Raw genomic sequence first — 21,609 nt, 5'->3', positions numbered from 1 at the left:
CCATGTGGCTCTTCCAGATCCTCCTCCTCCTCTTTCCACATGTTCATATTTTCTTTCTCTGACTTGGAAAGTGCAGCCTCATTCTACCCTGAAAGACGACGAAAACAAAGGAACGCTGTTCACACATCACATCTCAGCAACTCCCATGGATATGGTGGTTTGGACTTCCATGCTGGACCCAGGGACATTGTGTGGGCAGAATTTTATTTCCTTGTCTTCATGTTGAAAAAAAAAATTGCTCTTCTCTCTGCAACAAAGACAACTTGTATATTTTTAATGTGAACAGGCAACCCTAGGAACCTCAGACAACCTGGGAAGCCTAGTAATATCTCTGAAATTCTATGATGATAAAGATTACATCCAGCAGCCTCTGCAGTGAAGGTACAGGGCAGAAACTAAGTAATAAAGCCCTAAACTTGTCCTTCTTTTCCTTTATTGTCAATGTCTTTTACGGCATTTTGTCATCTGCTCCACTATCATTGTCATTCTCCACTATCAATAAATGTGTTACAGTTCAAGAATAGTTACACTTCAGCTGAAGTCTCATTAATGTTATATAATTACAATGCAATCCCCTGATTTCCACTGCCCCAATAAAGGACAATAAAAAGCATGCAGCAAGGTAATGAAACAAACTTATCTAAAAACCAAAAAAAAAGTAGAGGTTCACAAGTTTAATACTATTATTTCCTCCTTGGCAATGAGTCTCCTCCGCCTTTTTAATAAAAAGCAGAAGTGTTATAAAATGTATATGGAAAAAATCCTCAGTGCCAGATGAAAAGGGTTCTGGGTAAGTAGCACTCCCAGTTTAGCAAATTGTAAAGGCCCCCAGTTGTTTGAAGCTGAGACCCCACACACAACAAGCTGCCTTCAAGTGCCAGCATTAACCCACCTCCTGCTGCCCTGGCTGCCCTTTTTTGGGGCTATTTCTATAAATGTAACAAGATATTACATTGCCAAGATCCCCAGTCAGAACGCTTCAGGTCCTGACATCGACTGGGAGAACCATTTGGCCACAAACTTTCATCATTTTAGATGTTTTGAGCATGAAGTCATGGGCAGCATCACCCTGGGAGTCCTACTTCTAGCTCTTATGCTTCACTGTAAGCTCTTGAATTAAAGGTAAAAGATTACTTCAGTTCTTTTATACACAGTAGAAAACTTGTTGAAATAAAGTCAGTTCAGTTGAATTTTTAGAGCAAAAGGAAATCAAACATTCAAAGTGCTGCCTTTTAACAGTGAAAGGAGCTTTTATTCTTTTTATAAATATCATATTTTATATGAGTTTTATAAATAAACTTGGCAAAGAAGCTCCATCCAAATGTTAGCAATTTCATATCTTTCATTTAAAGGATATTGACCCAGTTGATTTGTAATTAATTGCAGCCTTTTTTCCCATTAGCTTATTGATTGAGGAGCCTGCAGTGCATTCCTGACTGCATTATAAATTACAGCCGTGCTTCCAGGGTACATTTGGTTGCAGTTAATTCCAATTGTCTACATTTTTCACATTGTAAGAGTTACCTGCTCTAGATCTTGCCAAACCATATCCCTTACAGTAGAGAACTATGGGTCCTTTGTTTTTGTAGATCTGCTTCTATTAGAAATAAATCCATTTTTCTGCTTATTCAGATTTAAGAATGCAAGAGTGAAAACCAAAAATGCCTTCATTCTCATGATCCCAAAAAGGCCCCAGCCAAAGCTCATGAAACCTCTGGAGGTTTTCCTTTGATTTCAGAGAGCTTTGGATCAGTTCCCCAACTGAGTAGGTTGTTGCAAAAGTAGGCTTGAAGGTCATACTTTAAAAAAAAGCCCCACACCTTCAAATCATTATTTTTTAAAAAATCCTCTACTGGAAGCTCAATAAACCTAGCAACAGTATAAAAACTAAAACCTTAGATAAAATAAAAACAAAAAGTCTAGGAAAGGGGTAAATTCCAAATGTGTTCAAAAAGATGGAGACATTAGGAAACAGCATTTGTAAAAGCTTGTTTTTCAGTAAAGGTAATTCCTCTTACTAAAAACCCCAACCAAACAAAACTTGTGCTAAGTAGCACTTAGCTGATTTCACACTAGTGGAGCTCAGTAACATGCACTGAAGTTCACATGTAATTCACACCCTGGAACATGTTTAGTGCCTATACAAAAAAAGAAACACAACCAAAAAACCAAAACCAGTAAGAAATTAAATTAATTTAGTCTAGATTATGTCTGGATTGTGGCAGGAGAGAACAGTATCACACCCTAAATTTTGTTTAGCCAAGAGCAGCTCTCATTGCAGAAAGCAGAGTGATTTCTTTTCTGTTCCAGAAGGTGCAGTCCTGCTCGTTGGTTGTGGGCACAGATGTGCGTCCCGAGCAGCACCTCTGTCAAGCACAGTCCCAGCAGCCCATAATTCCATTTTAGACATTCAGAAATTAAGCTGCCTTCCCCAGAATGCATCTCCTTGGCACTGCAAACACAACATCCTGAAAATGAAAGGAATTCTTAAGTACCTAAATTACTGACATGTTCAAGTCATTACCAAGAGGAAACACTTCTTAGAACACTGGAATTATGATCCATTCTGGCAAGCACTGAAGCACTGCATTTCCACCAAAAATCGGAAGGCTTCTGAGGCCAGTCACATTTTAAATTCCATCTCTCTCTTGATCTTCACAGCAGGATTTCTACTAACATCCCAACTATGGGGGAGAAACTGATGTCTTGCTTTTATAGAAAGGTTTTCCAACAAACGAGATAGAATTAAACCATAGAGGATAAACCCATCCCAGCTGAAAAAAGCCTGCCTCCGAGCAGGTTTCTGTGCCAGCACAGACTAAACCAGTTGCTAAAACAGAAGACAGTTCAACACCAGACAGTTGTTTTACCAGATTTCTTTCAGAGTCTTTGCCAATAGAGCAGTATCACTCTAAAGGCTCAGCTGCTTTGCTTCCTGGGCAGCACAGCTACATCCATGAACACTGCTCAGCCTGGGCACTGTGAGCAGGGACAGGGTCCCCCGTGTGCAAATTCCTTCTGAACTGACAAAGTTGCTCGTGCACCATGAGCACAGCCAGCCCCATTCACTGCTCACTCCTGCCAAGCAGGCACATGTAGCTTAACCAGAAAAACTGCATCTGCTCCAAGGGCTTCTCCTCACACAAATCTGCCTGTCAGGGATCAAATTCCCCATCAAACCTGGCTTGACACAGCCCTGCCAGCAAACATCTGTAGCAGAGACATGGCCTAGAAGTCACTGCTTTAAAGGGAAAGGCCACCAGCTGAGCCTTGCTTTCTCTTTGATCTTTTTGAATGTTTACATCAAAGCAATCCAAAGGGCCTCAGCTGAAGGAATTGTTGCTGCACTGAAAAGGCCAAAAAAGAAACACAAGAGGAGGTGAGGGATGAAGTACACACACACAGAGTACCTCCCACCCTCCGAAAAATAAAGGGGGTTTTGGCAGTATTAACTTTATTGTGGATGCCTGTAACTGGCTATCTAAAGACCTACCATGCTGCTTATATAAGACCCAAAATGTCTGAATGCATCTGGGCAGGGATTACATGTCCATATGTGCAACCAAATCATTAATTAAATAACTTATTTTTCTTCTGCCGCTCATCAAATTTCTTTCAGAATGGTATCAGTTAAAATGTTTGCACAGATGGTGGCTTCCAACAGCAAAGACTAAATACCACATACTCCAGACATGCAATGTAAAACTACCCTGACACTACGTTATTTCAATCTATGCACCTAATTGTTTCAAGCCCTTGAAAAATGTTACTGTTTAAACCATAATTTATGAATGGCCTCAGAGTAATCAGTGGCTGCAGCCAGCACAAAGTCATTGATCAGGCTGAATCCATTCACCCCGTTTTGACGTAGGCTAACACGCTGTGTGATGGGGCTGCTGTGCAGCTTTTCTGTTCCCAGGTGGAAATTCCACCCACTCATGCCTGCTCTTTTTCCAGTGCACCAGCTGAGATCAGACAAAGATGCTGAGACGTGTTCTCACACAGCCTCAAGCAACCCAAAGTAAGGATTCTGGATATCTGTGAATGTACACTCATTATCACACAGCAATTTCTGTTTACCTAGAGACCCTTGTCCCTTTCTCCAAGGCAAGCCAGCCAGCCCCCACAAGGAATGGTGACCTTGACACACATTAATTTGACAGAGCTACCATCCCTGCTGTTATTCCCTGGAGGAATCAGATAGTACTGACCACAGTTCCTCAGGGCATGGGTCTCAGTAGTGTCCTTGGAAAGCAAAACATTACCACTGCCAAACTGGGGGAAAAAAGAGTCTTTTGGAAAATCAATAGCCAGACTGACTGGGTATTTTCTCTTCACTTCCACAATACGGAGAAGGACAAGAGAAACTCCAATTATGTCCCTGGGGGAGGGTAGAAACTCATAATCCTTTAAAGCAAATACTTAGAAAAACACAAATCCTCAAAGGAGTTGTCTTGTACACATTTATTAGCAAGACTAATCTTGGCTTCTTAACTCCCTGATTATGCTTTCGAAGAATAAGGAAGAGGGTTTTATTTTTCTTGGCAGTACCACTGAAAACTGCCAGGATGAAGAGCAAGTAAGAAAGGCCATTTTAACATCTGGGCAAATGGCAGAGGCAGACTACCAAAAAGTAAGAGGGACATGATATAAACTGAAATGTGTTAGACAGAATTGATTGATTCCCCCCAGCAAACTAAAAAGGAAGGCTGCTCCAAATCCAGCTCACAATCTTTTTTTTGCTTCTGTTACATCCCATGTTACCTTCCATCTTTGCTCCTCAGCAGTCCAGTGTTGCTCCTGTCCCTGCTCATGGCCATTCCCATTTAGCCATGCCTGCCTCTGAAGCACAGGTACACACATTGACATCTCACACACAAACACCTCTCAGAAAACAGAGCTGAAGTTCTCCTTTGCACTCCAGCCACTCACCTTGCTCCAATCTCAAGTTTGTCCCCAAAAGCACTTTCCTCAAAGTGACTTTGTGATGTGGACTCATCATTAGAGAAACTAAACCAGGCTTACAGAGTCCAAGACACCTGAACTTTGATAAATTACTAGAGGCTAACTTGACTCATGCCTGAGAGTGAAGTGTCCTTAGATAGCTCATAACTTGTTATTTTTGTAATGAACCTTTTTATTTACAGCATCCCTACTGAAATCCTTGATGTTGCACTCCTGTGCACAGACAGCAAATATCTTTTTTCACTCACTGTTTTGACACAGACAAGCTGACTACCAGTTAGCAGCACTAAGCCAGGCTCCTCAGCCGTGTAACAGGTACTAAGATGAAATCACAGCTGCATGGGTTTTGGTTTACAAATATCCTTCTCTGGGTGAGGGGAAGGACAAATTAGGCTTAGTTTTAAGTGACATCAATTGAAAGGATTGCAAACATAGTGCGTTAGGTCAAATATACAATTACTCACTAGAAAGTGCTTACACCTTTTGTGTGCTTGAAAAATCAGTCTAATGGACTGTTTCAGTGGCAATGGACTTATTTGTGCATGTAGAGCACTACAAAGGATACAGGTAAACTGCCTGGTTTTGATGAAAGAGAGCCTCAAAAAAGGCTGGAGGTGAAGACTGTTTGCAGATGGCTTACAGCAACAGAGCTTGTGCTGGTCAATCACAAAAGCATAAACTATATTAATTCACTTTGATGTAGTAACTGCACAATTCATCCTAAAATATTTATCAGCTGGGTTTCCCTCATCCACCAGAACAAGCATTTAAGCAGATCACATTGGTTTAACTGAAAGGATTTTATGCAACATTTTAGTGAAATTCATGCTTCTGGACAAGATGCTTCTGTTTGCAACTGTGGCCTGAAGACAGCATTCTCTTATAAAGCTAATTAATTGGCTTTCATTCTAATTTGTCATTTTATCAGAGACAGACAAATAAAACAACTGGGTGGAAAAAAAGAAAAAACAAAGGAGGGGGGGAAAAAAAGGAAACCTCTTCCAGAGAACAAAGCACAGTTTATGTTTTGGTTTTATTAACCAAATCTGATTAAGCTATATCCAGCAGAGCTGGAAAGTCAATACACAGCATTGATATCACCAGTGATACTTGCCTCATTTCTCCAAAGGATGATTAAATGGGTGTAAATACCCACTGGGATATTTTCAGTGTGACATTTCTGCCATGTCTTTATCCAAAACACAGAGTATCTGCTCTCAGGAAACATGCCACTTCCTAACTCAAAGGCTTCACAAATGCCACTCCAGACAGAGCAGGAATTTCAGTGGTAGTTTGATCATGTACCTTGCTCCATAGGGTTTTCATTCCCTGGAATCTATCCTAAGAGAAGAGTGACAAAGTTGCACAGGCTATAAATGAAAGGGCTGGACTGCTTTGGGCCTTCCCTTGCACACTCCCCACACTGCTGGCCAAGGAAATTTTCAGTAGGGGAAAATGCAGGTGGCTGAATGGAGTCAGATCCTTCTCACTTCAGAGGAGTGGGGAAATAGTATTGCCAAGGCAGCTGAAGCAGGGGATTTCAGCTCATTAGACTTGTATTATTATATTCTTAAATGATTCCCAGAAAAGTGGAAAATCAGGCAAAATTGTGGCAGGCAAAGCCTGAATGCTGCTCAGAAATCCAAGAGCCAGTTTAACCTCATCTGACCTGTCTGGCAGGGTTCTTGTGGCAACTCATATCAATAAGTCACCTTAATGCCAAGAGTGTGTATTTTTTTCAGGAGTGGATTAACTACTTGAATCAGATGATGCTTCTGTTAATAAAACCTATAGTCTATAAGATGATTAATTAATGTGACTAAAATATCAACAAGCTTGAGAGCCTACATGTCAAAGGCAAACCAATCATTCCTTCCTTTGCTCTTTAATGTATTTATGGTCTTGTGCAGAGGAGGAAAACAGTCAGTAAAGGAGAAAGCTATAAATAGTAATGGACAAGCAACTATAGCAATTTATTTTTTACCATGGTGAAATAAGAGTTGAAGCAGTCAATACTGGAATTAGCCCATACGTTTAAAAAAAACAACAAACCAAGCAGGGAGAAAGAAAAAAAAGGCTTCTCAATCCCTAATTTATCATTTACAAGTTGACCTTTGGGGGAAAAAAGCCTGGGTCTCTTGGAATGGGACCAGCCTGGATTTCTATCAAAGCACTGGTAGTGGTGTTTTTTGTGGTAAATCACTGGGATTAAAAAAACAAATCATATTCTCATTTCTTAATGTCAGGACTTTGCAAAACTCCTGTAAGAACACAGGACATGGCTGGTTGTGTAGCAGCAACCCATTAGTGGTGCGAGGCTCTTTTCACAATCCCTGCCTTGTCACCCCATACATTCCTGAAAAAATTAACCAGCACGAGAACTGGGGAGCCTAGAGGACAAAACACCACAGCAAAACATTCACACAGTTTAGTCAGGAAGAGTGCAGAACATTTGAATTAGAAGAAGTTGTTACAGTGGTGTCTGCAGCTGAAAACCTTACCCAAAACTCAGCACAGGAGTGCTTTGAGCACTGCCCAGGGCTAAAAAATCATAATGGCATCCACCTCCAGAGCAAAATTTTTTCACAAAGAGATCTGAGAATACTCCCCCAAAAGAGGCTCTAATCTGAGCCCTGAGATGACAGAAATCTCACCACTACTTGAGGACAATTTGTAGTTGGCAGGACAACGCCCTTACAAGAAGCTGTTAAAATAGATGGTGCTGTACTGGCACCATCTATTTTGCTATAAAAGCAAGTGAACTCGATCACCAATTTAAAAGTGTATTCACAATTGCTATTTGATATTTACAGAGAACCTTTCACCAATTCAAAAAAAAATTAATCCTACACAGAACAAAGAGCTCCTATATCAACTTCACAGAAGCATATGACATGTTCTCATCATGCACATGAACAAACAGGAAAGAACGGATTTATTGTGAACTGGGATTTTTGCTATAAATTAAAAGGCTGTTCCCTTTTATATGTCATGTGTATTTAATTTCACTCCATAGGGTAATCCACCGAGAATTCAGAGAGTGCCAAGATCTACTTTCCCCATTCCTTTTATTTCCTTAGGCAAATACCTAGAATTAGAGACAGAGAAAAGATGAAAAAAAAAAAAAGGAAGGCCAAGGGAAATACAGGGGTTCAAGAAAGAAAGTAAGACCAGTCTAAACAAGGATTTTTCCTGGTCTATGCAAGCAGCACTGATTATTTATAACAGGCAAAAACATCTGTCTTTGATTATGATTTCATGTACACTGTGGATGGTGGTGAGCTCAGTGTGTGCCAGAGAAGACTGTCATCCTGCAGTTTGAAATTCCAGTGAGAAAAACTAATCTCTCTCTCAGGGGGAGCCTTCTACCTTTGACTAACTGAAGGACAAACAGAATGAGCTTTTTTGCCAGAAAAAAACAAAACTGCAAGCTATTACAGAATTTAAGGAAATCAGATTTAATTTGCAAGCAGAGATAGAGTCAAAGCACACAGATTTTACAGAAATATCCTTTAAAGTGTAGCTGTCCAAAGGTACTTCAACCAGTTTAAATTTAAAACTGAAGAATCCATATGATGGAAAAGATCAGCTTTCCTTGCTACAGAGCTTTGTTTGGTAGGCTACAAACAGCCTTTAGTTTTGTTTTATTTGAGAAGCATATGCACAGTGGTCTTAGGGGATAAAAGCAGCCCAAAAAGGCACTAGGTAAGTACAGCACGAGGATACCCACAGGACACACATAAATCTGAGAGAGGCACTCTGCCATCTCTCAACTCATGACAAGATGCTCCAGCCTAACAATCTATTAAACTGGCATGTAAAACATCAAACCTGCTGAATCTGTGTATTATAGTCCCTTCCAATGAAAATAGGAGCAGCTGGACCTCTCCAGCCGAGCCAATCCACAAGGGGAGGGGTAACAGCAGCCAGAAGCACCTCGCAAGCAGAGGCTTTTCTCAGACAGGGAAATGGGTGCTATTTCAGTGCTGTCCCTCTTGAAAGGGTGGAAATTACATACTACAGTGGCAGCAGGAAAAACCATCAAGACATGTGACACTTTGCAGCCTGAGCAAGTGCTCTGAGCGTTTGTTTTGTTTTCTGGAGCTGAGAGAAGCAGCTTCCAATTAGTCCTTCTTGTCCTTCAGGACACCCCGTCCCTATCTGAGATGAAATGAGCAAAAAGAGCCAAAGACTTCAGGGCTTCCATCTTCCCACTGCCAGGTACCTCAGCAAAAAGCATCACTTGTTCCTCTCTACTCATTTAAAACTAGATCTCAGGCCACAGGTACAACCAGAAACACCTTCCTGCCTTTAAAAAAAGCCACCAGCCACCCTAAATGTGCTACCAATAGTGCCAAAAAGGACATCTGCTGATTTGATGGACGAGCTACGGTTAAGAGTCATCTGAAATCTGTACAGCTTGTGGAGAGTCAAGGAGCTGACAGCATTTTGTTGACACATTTCCTCAAAGAAATGTGCAGTCTTAGAGATTTGATTTTGAAACACTCTGTGTTTGAAAGTTGCCAAGTGATAAGATGTCACTTGCACTGTAACTCCATTTTACCAGTTTCTCATTGACTTGAACAAACTAGAAGGAAGGAGTCTAGATAATTTTTAATTATGGTGGCAGGGTAATTATGGAAGTTTAGCCACTGGAACAGAATGCTCTCCAAGAAAAGCTGTTTTATTGATTGATTGGCTGCATCTGGTAATGTATATAAAAACTATAAAATCACATTAAATTATTTTTCTTGTAGTAGCTAGTCTTTTAAAGCTTCTCATTTAACACACTCCATTAAAAAACAGAACATAAATCCCAGATAAAATAAGAGAAATCCAGTCAGTAATCACCATTGGATTTCTTCAAATAATAGAGCTTCAGGCCTGAGCTGAGACTGTTGATGTGACTGGGATTGTTGCCATTTCAGTGCCACTGGAATGGGATCAGACTTGGGCTTGGTTAGTTACACTAATAATGATAATGAATGATAATTTCCATCAGGCAGCCTGGGCTAGCAGGGAAGGCTGTCACATTCTTTTATGTACCTGACATTGTGCTGAGAAATTACTATTGCTGAACAAGCTGACTGAGGGCAAGTATTATGAAAGAAAACTTCAAACTGAATCCAAACTATTTTCTTGTTCTCCCACTTCACCTCCCTCTTTTAGAGCACACTTAAGCCCTTTGATTTTATTTTCAGACCACAGCATTTCCTAGCCCAAACACCCCTGCCATTTCTCAAACCGTGCCCGAAATTTCTGTCAGCTCTGAAAACGGAGGAGGAAACTGCTTACAAGATTCACAAAGGACAGGGCATAAATACTGAAATAAGAACTTATTTATTTCTTATCAGTGATTTTAGTGATGGATGCAAAACACCCAGTAACCCAAATTTATCAGGAAGGGCTGTTCAGCATTTTAAGACTATTGGTGTTCTCTAAGTGCCCCAAATAGGGCCCTTTAAGAATAAGGCCACAAAATTCCCAAGGGCATTATTTTCTAGAATGCCCAGTGGCAGCATGCATTGAGTTTGCTTTGCACATTTTCAAAATTTGACTTCATATTACTTTCTTTATTGATTTCTGTGTGAGAGGAGAAATCAAGTGAAGCATCTGTTTCCTTCTTCAGGACAAAGTCCTGGCAGGAGGAATACAGCATTCATTTTTTGGAAGGCCTTAGCTGAAGGGTTTTTATCCTTTGGGTGTACAAAAAAATCATTTCCCAGAGGGCACAGATAAAATTTCAGAACCAGCAGCCCTGGCTTCTCAGACAACAATGAACATCCTCAGCTACCCCAGGCATTCAGAGTCTTTTACAGACTTACCTTTGCAAAGCCAGGTGCAAATGGAGCTTCCTGATCAAACACCTGCAGCTGAACAACTTCGAGGTTAAATGTCAGTGTCTAGAGAAAGCAAAAGGCTTAACAGTGGTGGAGTACCTTAATGCCCAAGTGCAATGATAAGGCTAAAAAAAAGAATATTAAGCAACATTATCGAGTGCTCTCCCATTTAACAAAGAGAGCAAGCAGGGAAAATTTCTCACACTTGTACTCTTACCTCACTAATTCCTTTATTTATTTTGTTCCTTTGTAATCTCTGTTACTCAGAAGTACTTTAGGCTTGACAGTGTGGTTAGACAAACATGACAAAAACTAGGAAGTTAGAAGCTGATATTTGGAGGGATGGGTTAAATGCCCTAACCTTTCAGCCAGATCCAAGAATCAGCCACAGCCTGGGTCTCTAGAGAAAATGTATTTGTGGTCTCTGTGGACACAAATGTTTAAGAGCACCACACCACGTGGAAGTAGTAGCAGTCCTGGGAGAACAAGAGCTCAAAGAATGAGCTACCAAGAACACTCTGGGTCAGGATGGCAGCAAGAGCAAAGGAAACATGTTGAGAGTTGCAGGGGGCATCCCCAGCCACAGGCTCAGCGAGCTGCTGCTGCCCAGATGCATGAACAGAGGGGTTTTTTAATACAGTCAAACTTTCTGCTTGCCCACATCTTCAGGGATGTGTCAAGGGATTTGTTACCTGATGTGTGTATGAAAGCAGCACCTGGGCCCCAGAGAGGCTGAAGCTCACTCCATGCTCAGCCAGCCTGGGGTGGGTGGGGTGTGACAGGAATTGCAGCCTCTGCTCCCCTTCTACCACTGGCCCAGGCTGCACCTGCTGACATCAGTGCTCAGCAGCAGTGACCAGAGGGCAAACCTGGTGACCTGGAATAAAAGGAACCCAGCAAAAGCCAACCTCAGAGACCATGTCAGGAGATAAAGGTGTTTCCAGCCACCACCACCATCACTCTGTGATGTGTGTGACATCAGTCAAGAGTCTGACACCCATCCCATCCACTCTTTATGACAGGTGATCCCACTCTGGAAAATTTGCACCTGGAAAGAGAGGTATGGTTCCCTCTCAATAAATTTGATGCCCCCTCCAGGTTTTTCTCTCTCTGGAATTTCTTAGGTGAAATCTCTCCGTTAAATGCTACTTATTTTCTTAAATGCAAAGGCATGGAGGTATTCCATGGGCAAAAGTGAAATAAATGTGAATTCTGACTCAAAACTAATACTCATTGTTACTCATAAGAACTTGTGAAAATACAACATCTTTATATGATCATCTATTTTTGTATGTTTAAATGAGCAGGAATTTCATCAGACACAACTAGAATTAACTCGGTCTGAAGTGATGCTTTTGATCACTGTAGCTTTAAGGAGTGTGTTTGCATTTCTGCTCAACTGAGCACTTAAGAAAAACTGAAAAAAAAATGTTTCTTGCTCTGCCAGTCTTACTAGAATGGGAGCTACAGCGATAAAATTTCCATTATGTTCAAAGTCATCAGCAATCAGTCAATGGGACAGAAGAACTGGGAACTGCACTTTTAAACAACATGTCTAAGTTATTTCTTTTTGTCTTTAATGCAGACTTGGTGCAAGTCAGGTAAGAAAGGAAGTGTGGTTTCAGCATCACAGACAAACCTGGCTTGGATCTGCAGAGATACAAAATAAATATCTGGTCAATCAATTTTAAACTAAATAACCCTATGTCTTTTAAAAATTAATAACAGCACTTAGTAAAATATCATTCAAGTTTTATTCTACTGTAACATTCAAAATTGGGTGAATTTTTCTAAAATTGGGTGAATATTTGTGCATGACTCATAAAAGCCCTGCAAATCACAGCCAGCTCCGGAAACAGTGACATAGCTACACCAGCATTTCGCCTCTGCCATAATGAGCTTTAATTATGTAATTATTTCACACTTCAAGTGATTTGCACATGTTGTTCGTGATCCTAGAAGCCATAAGTAGTAACATATGAGAAATGATAAGGCCCTGTCCTCAAAGCTAGATGTCTGCAAGCAGCAGGAACAACAGAAAATCCTTAGAAATCTTGTCAGAGCTGAAACATCATTTTCCTGCAAAATCATAACAACTCTTACCCAGTTCAATCTTGCACTTTTTGGATATTCTCTTTTAACAGGGTGCACCCCTGCTGAGGCCTGAGCTAGATTAGCTCTCCACACTCAGATAGACTGAACTGCTGGGATTTAAATTGGTGTTGCTGAAAGCTGGAAGCATATAGACAGCAGAACATAATTTGAGGTTTAACAGCGAATAGAAAACAAGGAGATGCTTTTCATTGCATTAGGCATATTAAAGGCTGAAGATTTACTGCACACACACACTCTCTGGAAATGATCAGTTATTCTACTTAGGTTAAAAAAACCTGCAATTGTCTTTGCAAAACAAATCATTAGATTTGCATACAATCATACTGTGTAGCCACATGAAAATAAATTATATTTTCTGCTTGCATTTCTATTGCAGATTTAATTGATGTAACAGTGCAGAAAACTGAGACAAAATTTTATTTCTTCTGGCTTTTAATTACCATCTGCTAACATAAGATTACATTTCTTAAAGTGACTGGGTCTACCTGCCAGCTGAATTTTTCGCCTGATTTCCTCAAGCTCTGGCAGCTGCCTTCATTATTGGTGAAAATGGCATGGCAAAGCTAGCATGAAAAATGAGGCTAAGCACCTGTCACTTCATTTTTCCGCACAGAAACAAAGAAAACACATGAAGCTCTCTGCTCTGCACCATCTATACTCAGCAACAATTTGCTGCAAATAAAATAAAGCATCAGTTTGTTCTTGCACAGAGGAAGAAGCATGACATATAAAAGCACCTCTAGCAACCTACATATTTATGATAATCAGAAAAGATAAATCTCTGAATCAACAGTGCAAGGAAATAAAACAAAGAAAGAGTGCTTCTATAAATAGAAGCATCCCCTAAATACCAACTATTTGGTGATGAGAGCTTTGCTATTGAACTTCACCTAACAAGCTACAGAGTCAAGCCTCTTATTATTTCCTTCTCCAGCACAAAGAGCCTCCTATTATGGCATGAATCAGCCAGGTACTAAGCACATTAAGCCCATGAGTAATCTCACTGCAATCACAAGTGTTTGGATGCTTTAATATTTTCTAGAATTGAGCCCTTGATCCCTGTGAAAGATGGCTGAGACTTGATGGGTTTCAAGCCAATGCCTGCTGGAAAAGGCAGCCATGACATCAGAACCAGCTGTTTGAGCACCCTTTGAAACCTGTCAGCTTTTATGAGTGGGAGAACTCACCTGAAAAGAACTCAAGAATGGAAACTATGGAGGAGGGCAAAGAAAAAGGCATGAAAAGCACATTATACCAGCTTGTTTCTGCTGAATTTTCTGCTTCATCACAAAATAAAGAGTGGTTATGTCAGCTGCTCTTTTCCAAAAGCAAAATAACCAGTTCAGGATGCCTGAAGCAGTGCTGATGTAGTTAAACTAAAAACAGGGCTGGATCCCCTCTTTCCCTCAAGCTCAGAGTGAACAGTTTGGCTAATTTGTACCAGGTCTTATCTGCACCATCCCCAAAGAACAAAGCTACAGCAGGGCCTCTGATTGCCTGAGAGGAAAAAGAGTGAATCCATGAGATAATCCCTTTAAACGAGTGCAAAACTAAGGTGGAGGAGTATGGGGAGATTCTGCTGTGACTGAGTCACAACCTGGTTTTTCCAAAATGTGGAATATATAGAATCACCTGTCACCTAGAAGAAATTTCACCTCTGCCAAAGCCCACCAATTGTGAATTGTGATGGCTCTTAAGAAATACACTGCACAACCAAAAGGAACTGCAGAAAGTACTGAAGTAATGGGAATTTTCTAGCCAAGAGTTACCTCTGTGGTCTAGCAATACCAGGAACTAAATTGTGACACAAGATGTTGCTGATTTTGCTTGAAGATAATTTTCTGCCAGGCTGGATGTGGAGAACAGCACTGCCTGCTTTGCATGGTAACAGTTAAATCCTGCAAACCATAATAAAATAAAATAAAATAAAATAAAATAAAATAAAATAAAATAAAATAAAATAAAATAAAATAAAATAGATTTGATGCTTCTCCAGTTGTGTTTTCTATTGTGGTTTTTTGCCATCCATTATCTTATTTTCTGCCAAATTTTGAGGGAGCGTCTGCAGGTGATTTTGCTGAAGTGTGGCAGGAGAAATGAACAATCTTAATTTTACAAATGGCCCAGCAGCTGCCTAAAGGAAAGACCTCAATTTATCAGATGCTGAAGTTTGTTTATACGTGGTCACCAAAAGACTGTGATGCAAATCTAAGCTAATCCTTTTATAGAATTCTCAGAGTACTTTTTCCAATCAGAAAGACCCTTGTTGCTCCCATTTTAGTATTTATTTCAGTCTCTTCTTTTTTCCCCCCTAGCAGAGGCATGTGAAACAAAGCTTTGTGTTATGGAGATACTTGTCTTTGTTCCATGAAGTTACTACTGTCATCCTCTAATCCAAATGATCCATGAGAAGCCAAATCACCAACTTTGAACAAAAGTTTGAAGCTATATCTAAAAGGTGTCCAAAATACTCACTCTGTGAGATGCAGTTTTTATACAAAACTGAATTTATCCTGTATTTCCCTTGGAAATGAATACGCACATGTCCAAAAATGGAATTTCTTTCCCTCTGCTATGCCAAAAGAAAGATTTTTTAGAAGGAAAAACCATGAAGAGACCTGAAATTTCATCATCCTGAAATGAATAGAAGAGTTTATGGGGTAAATATATACTTATTTCATCCGTATTTATGGAATGATAATTGAAATTTTTGCATAACAATCTGATGAAATTCACTTGAACGTCTAGTGGGAAGTGTGAGAAGCCTTATTGGTTTAATTCTTTCTAAAGACACTTCTAAATTTTGTGAGAGTGGGACTAAGATATCACCTCAATTATTAGTGGATTTCCAAAGAAATCCTTAGCAGTGCATTTTAGCACTTACAGCAGTGAAGAGTTCAAATCAGGCTCAGATAATAGCAATGCTACTTGGGCTGTTGTTATCTTCACTTTTATTTCTGCCTCTTATAATTAGTGTGTTAAAATACATGTTGTAATACTTGCAACAAAACAAAAAAATACATCTGTGAGCAAGTGCCAGGCTGCAGCAATCCAGGTTTGCAATGATATATAGAGGTGTGTCATGCAGGGACCTTGATCATCACACACTCCTTTCAATAAAAGGCAGGATTTGGTCACTGCTCGGGGTGGGAAATTGGCAAATACAGATGTTGCAGGCAACAAAAGCAGGAATTCAGTAGGTGGCAGCCTTCCCTTGGAGTTGGTGTGGAACCAAGGCGCCCACGTGCTGTTAAACCCAGAGATGTCCTGGGAGGAAGAGATGCTAAAGAGAGACTTTTACCACACAAGGACAAAAACCCCGAAGTATCTTTCCCAGAATACCAGTGGCAATCAGGAGTCCTGTTCAAGCTGCCCTTCTGGGGGTCGCAGCCCGTCAGATTTCCTCTTGGCACTTCAGCAGGGTAAGGAATTGTGTGGTTTGTGCAGCCCAGTGCTGCAAATGGCCAAAAGGCTGAGATTCCTGAGACACCACAGTTCAGGTTGTTCAAACCAGGACAACATCAGCACATTGCTCCTAGAGCATGGCACCACTTCCAAAGCTCCAAGATTAAAGCTTTACTTAAAAGAAATATTTGTCACAGCTATTCCTCGTGACTAAATACATCCCTGGGTGGATTCTTCGACTTTTCCCTTTTGGCATTACTCATATTAGTTTTAATTATGAGAAGAAAATAAAATCAATATATATTTTTTTTAAAACCCCTACCCCAATCTCTGATAAAACCCAATCCACATTATTTTAAAGATGTAGTAAATAAATAACACACTTTTCAGAAAGAAATACAGAAACATTTGAACTTGTGCCACCACGTACAAGATTGAAGTACGCTTAGAAATGCACGTGGACTTTTATCCTAATGAACAAGGTGCTCTCACACATTAAATAAGTTAGACACCATGGACCAAGTAACTACCTCGAGTGTTCTGCTGTTCTTTTAACCAAATTCCATATGGCAGCTCTTTATCTGTACACTTACATTCAGAAAACCTCAGTCTTCATGTGTAAAGCAAATAAACTTAGTGAAAGCCATTTAAGCCTTGATTCTTTAAAGAAAAGTTGGTAGAAGAACAAGATCTATAGATAGATATATACATATATATAATGTGTACTTAATTTGAAGGAGAAATATTCACGTTTTCTTTGTGCTACCCTACTTGAAGGTAAGCAAGTGCCTTTCTAAGGCATTAAGACTGTTTCAGAATTTGGTGTCAGAAGACCCCAAGTGTGGCTATCTATAAGACAAATTAAAAAACCAGAACCAGACTTCATCATTTTGTGAGGCAGATCCTTTGAAAAACAAATAGTCGTAGTTTTGAAGCCATAAAAGACAATTCCTATCATCTACTCTGACTATCATATACCACAAGCCAAATATCCTCTCTCACTTATTTCCAGATCAGGCCCATAGTTTCAGACTGAGCTATGGTAGCTTCTTCATAAGGATACTCAGACTTTATTGAGGGAAAATATTCATCCCCCTATTTAGAACAGTCTATTGCTACCCCTGACATCAACATTAATTCCAGTCCTAACTACACCCCTCTATACTCCACATGTCACAGAGCCCAATTTCCACCCTGTTCCTTTTGCTAGGCTTTCATTATCCACTGCTAAACCATTTATTTAAAATGCACTGTACCCTAATACTGGCTGGGGCTTACTGCAAAACTACAAGGCTCCAAAAATAGGAGATACACTCTTCTCAATTATATGGATCATTATTCCATACAACATTCTTAAAATCTCAGCAAAGAGATAGTATGAGCAAAAGTGAATTTTTTTATAGTTGGTCTTTTGCCTAGATCTGTGGTTTGATGAATGAAAGACCTTAAGATAAATTCAGTACCAAAAGCTACTGAAGGACTGACCCTACACACTATAGTAGCTGACAGAACTCTTCCTTTCCCAACCCTAATATTAACCAAATTTTTGGCATTCCCTGACACTTTCCTGACTATGTTCATGTTTTTGTAGAGATACAGCTGAGATTCTGGGCTAGCAGTGCAAGGGAATGGAAAGTCAAGGTTTTGCTTTCCCCAGAGAATGGACAGAGCATTCTTTGACTCATTTTCTGAAAGACAGCACAGCCAACACTTGTTATTTTGAGGTATATTAGAAGGTTTCCTTGTCTGAATTTCAGAGGGTACATCACTGCTTTCTCTAGCTAAGCTCCTAAATTGCAAAACATGACCTAAAGCATTTCACTGAGGCACAGGGAGAATGCTGATGAACATTCTGACAAATATCAGGTGCAGTCATTTTGGTTAAATAGGAAATGTTCTGATACATTTGCAGAAAATGCTGAAAGTGCAGTGTGAATATCAAAAAGCTGAGTAGGTCTTTTAAGTCATTTGCTGTCCATATGCAACATCATTATCTAATATCAATCCAGCCTTTCCCAGAGAAATCAATATTAGACTGTGTGCTAAGTTCATATTTTATTAACTACTCCACAGAGCAGAAAGTGCAGGCATTCTGTTAAGCTCCCCCACTGGCTGTCATTTAAAGGTGATGAAATCTTTTAGATCCAAAACCTTTCTCAGCATGCTACAATTTTACACCAACTATGACAAAGTTATTGATAAAAAGGAGAGAGGGAAGATGCAAGACAGCATCCTCTCAATTTCAATTCCATTTCAAACATGCTTTCTGTTTTCATAATATATGTGGAAAAGGGAGCAGAAATCAGGATTTATTTATGCATTACAGCCCTGTACTGTATGAAAAAGAGTAAACTGTCTTATGATAGCATCAGTTACAAAACTTTGACTGGCAAACTGCATTTAGCAGGCTGCTGGGAGGCCTGTGTAAACCATAATAATTTGTGTCAGAACTTATGTTAAGGGTCATTGTGATTTCTTAGAGTAATGATGCTAAACAGCATGACTGTCTTATTAGCAGATAATATATTCACAATATTTAATAACCAGTTATATTGTGGTCCTGTGACAAACTCATCACTGGGTATGAAACAGCCCACAATTGTCAACTATTTCCAGCCAGCTCATTTATATAAAAGGAACTTTGGGAATAAAGCAGCTTTTTGTGGTAATTCAATTTTATAGCATGCTACACTGCATATTAAGGTGTATATCAAAAAGTTGCAGGAAGCTGTACACAGATGCTCATAACTCTGCAAATCAGAGTGGGGTTACCTTCTAAACCAGGTCTTTTCAGAAGCTCAGTGAAAGTCAGCAAAGACCAACCAAATTCACATGGCAGGGCTCTTCTTTTGGGCCAGGGCTCTTCTTGTCTCCAACAAGGAAAACCATTTACTTTTTCTTGATATCTTCCTTGTGACATATTTTCCTACTGTGATAACTTCAACTTTTTGCCATCCCTTTTTTCCAACTACTTCTGACCATGAACCATTTGACAATACATCGAAATCTGCTTTTTGTCTAAAAATCAGTTATTCACTCAGTCTCATGGGACACAAGCAACCTCAGACTGCAGTCTACATACAGTCAAATAGAGATGAGTGACCAGAAGAGCACTGGTTATTTATACTCTGTCCTTCCCAAACCTTTCCAACAATCAGCCTTTGATGCTGTCCTCGAAGAGCAAAGGCTATATATTAAGCTTTTTTCTACTTTTAGGCTTTATATGCCTTTTTCATTCTTCACTGCTTAAGTCTCTGTGCTTCCAACCTCTTTTTTTTCCCTCTCGTATTATATGCTTGTTTCAGGCTGGCCCATCAATTTTATGCAATTGGTGTAAATTTATTTATGGTCCTCAATTCAAATCTGGTCTACATCAGGAGTTGTGTGTGTGCAACTAAGGTGGTTCAGGAATGTGGGGGAAGTGAATCTATTGGTATATTGTCTTTTTCTGCAGAGGAGATCAGGGGTAGAATGTTCTCTCTGATTCTGTTACTACTGTCTTCAGCTAAGAATTCGGTTTTACTACTTCACTAAACATCACAAGACTCAGACCTTACCAAGAAAGTCACAAAGACTTTAACAAAGAAAACCAAGATAAAATCCCATGATGGGAAAACCTATTTTCTTCTTGCAGTGCTGGATACTGCAGCAGGTTGGGAGAAATGACAAAATGTTCTGGGTGAAAGACATGTGAAATGATCTGGGAATGACCACCCAGCCCAAGATACCTCATCATCTCCACAGACTCCTATATTTTTGTCACCTCCCCTCACCCCCAATTCCCTGTCAGAAGGTTTACCACTATTTCCATATCGTCATTATGATTCTTGCTCAGACCAGAGTTAGTTTAGTCTTAAATGATCTTTATACCCTTCTTTCTTGATATTTTTCCTTCCTTCAAACAGTTTAATCATGTCTTGATTAAGCCCCTCAGTAGGAAATCTGTCTATCATCAGCCAGATGCTATCAGAAGATTTTTACCTTTCCATCCTTATATTATTTCTCCCATAAGTAACAAATTTAGAAGCATGCTGTTCAATCCCAATAACACAAATTCCTGCAATGCAAAATATCATTTAGCACCGTGTTTCATCACTGACTATGTAGAAGCTTTACTATTCTACTACTGACTCTTACAGGAAGTTAACACAAACCTTTTCCATACACTTTTCAAGTCTCTTCTATCAGAACTGCTCTGTATTTATACTACTCCTGCTTTTAATTTACAGCTGTCTTCTCTCACTCAAGTCCAACCTTTGCCTTCCTTGCTATCTATATGCAAGTCACTCTTCACAGTTCTGTAAAGCATTATCTCATTATTCTGTCTCTCACTGTTGAGCATTTTCAGACCCTCTGTGTGAAAGATGAGATATAAAAATAAATTGAATTGGAATACATGATGCTAAGTCCTGAACTTAAGCAGACTACACCCACAGTGCATATATAATTTGACAGCTACAGGCTATGCTTTCATGGCGTACATCAAAAGGATTAATGCAAGGGAATTAAAGTTCTAACCATCCTGGGTAGTCTGACCTAGACATGAGACTCATGGCCACGTAACCCCAGGTTGCTGTTAACCAATCTGCCAAAGAAGAATTGGGGTGATTACTGCAATGATTGCTACTTACACTGTGTGCCAGAGCCAAACTTCCCAGTTCATCTGAAAACATTCCTGTCTTCTGTTCCCCATATCCAGGTAGCATCCAGCCTTCATTAATACAACATGAGAAAGCATCTGTAAGCTCACAGATTTGTGTCAGACAAAACCAAACCAACAACAAAAACCCCACAACAAAAGCAGGATGTTTCAGGGCATTTCTAAACAGGAAAGCTGTGCAGTATGGAGCTTTGGGTGTCAGCTTTGATAAAACTGGACAAACTGTTAACATTTTCATTCTAAGGAGGAACAGCAAAGATGAAAATAATGAGGATGTAGGTTGACATAAGGAAGAGGAAAAGCTTCATCCAGTTGTGTAGGTCTTAAAAACATCGAGAGCTTTTTTGTTTTCCATTGGTATTTCAACTCTCAAAAAATAGGAAGGACAGAGATATAAGAAACTTCATGCATCAAATCCTGTAAATATGATTACTTGAACATTAGAAGAACAGAAAGTTTTACATCCCATATCAATGTGTACAGATTCAAGATTCATAATTGTTTTGCTTTGTGGCAAGAAATAAAAGAATGCATTAGAGAATCAATAGAAGTCATTCCAATTGCTCTAACTTCAGCTAACTCTCTTGGTGCAAGAGCTGTGGCTTTGAAGCTGCCTTCCTTCAT

At 39.7% G+C, this 21,609-nt stretch overlaps 1 long non-coding RNA gene across 1 annotated transcript; it reads right to left on the bottom strand.

Moving 5' to 3' along the window:
- LOC138116701 (uncharacterized) lies at positions 1–11,600 on the bottom strand. The gene is made up of 3 exons (XR_011154309.1): positions 11,498–11,600; positions 10,791–10,868; positions 1–88 (listed from the first exon to the last, which is right to left on the bottom strand). It is a non-coding gene; the product is annotated as an uncharacterized lncRNA (long non-coding RNA).
- Between the last annotated feature and the right edge of the window lie 10,009 nt (positions 11,601–21,609).

This window comes from Aphelocoma coerulescens, chromosome 10 (assembly GCF_041296385.1).
Source record: "Aphelocoma coerulescens isolate FSJ_1873_10779 chromosome 10, UR_Acoe_1.0, whole genome shotgun sequence".
Classification (NCBI taxonomy): domain Eukaryota; kingdom Metazoa; phylum Chordata; class Aves; order Passeriformes; family Corvidae; genus Aphelocoma; species Aphelocoma coerulescens.
The sequence above is the reverse complement of the archived record's forward strand: the minus strand, read 5'-3'. Positions and strand labels throughout refer to the sequence as shown.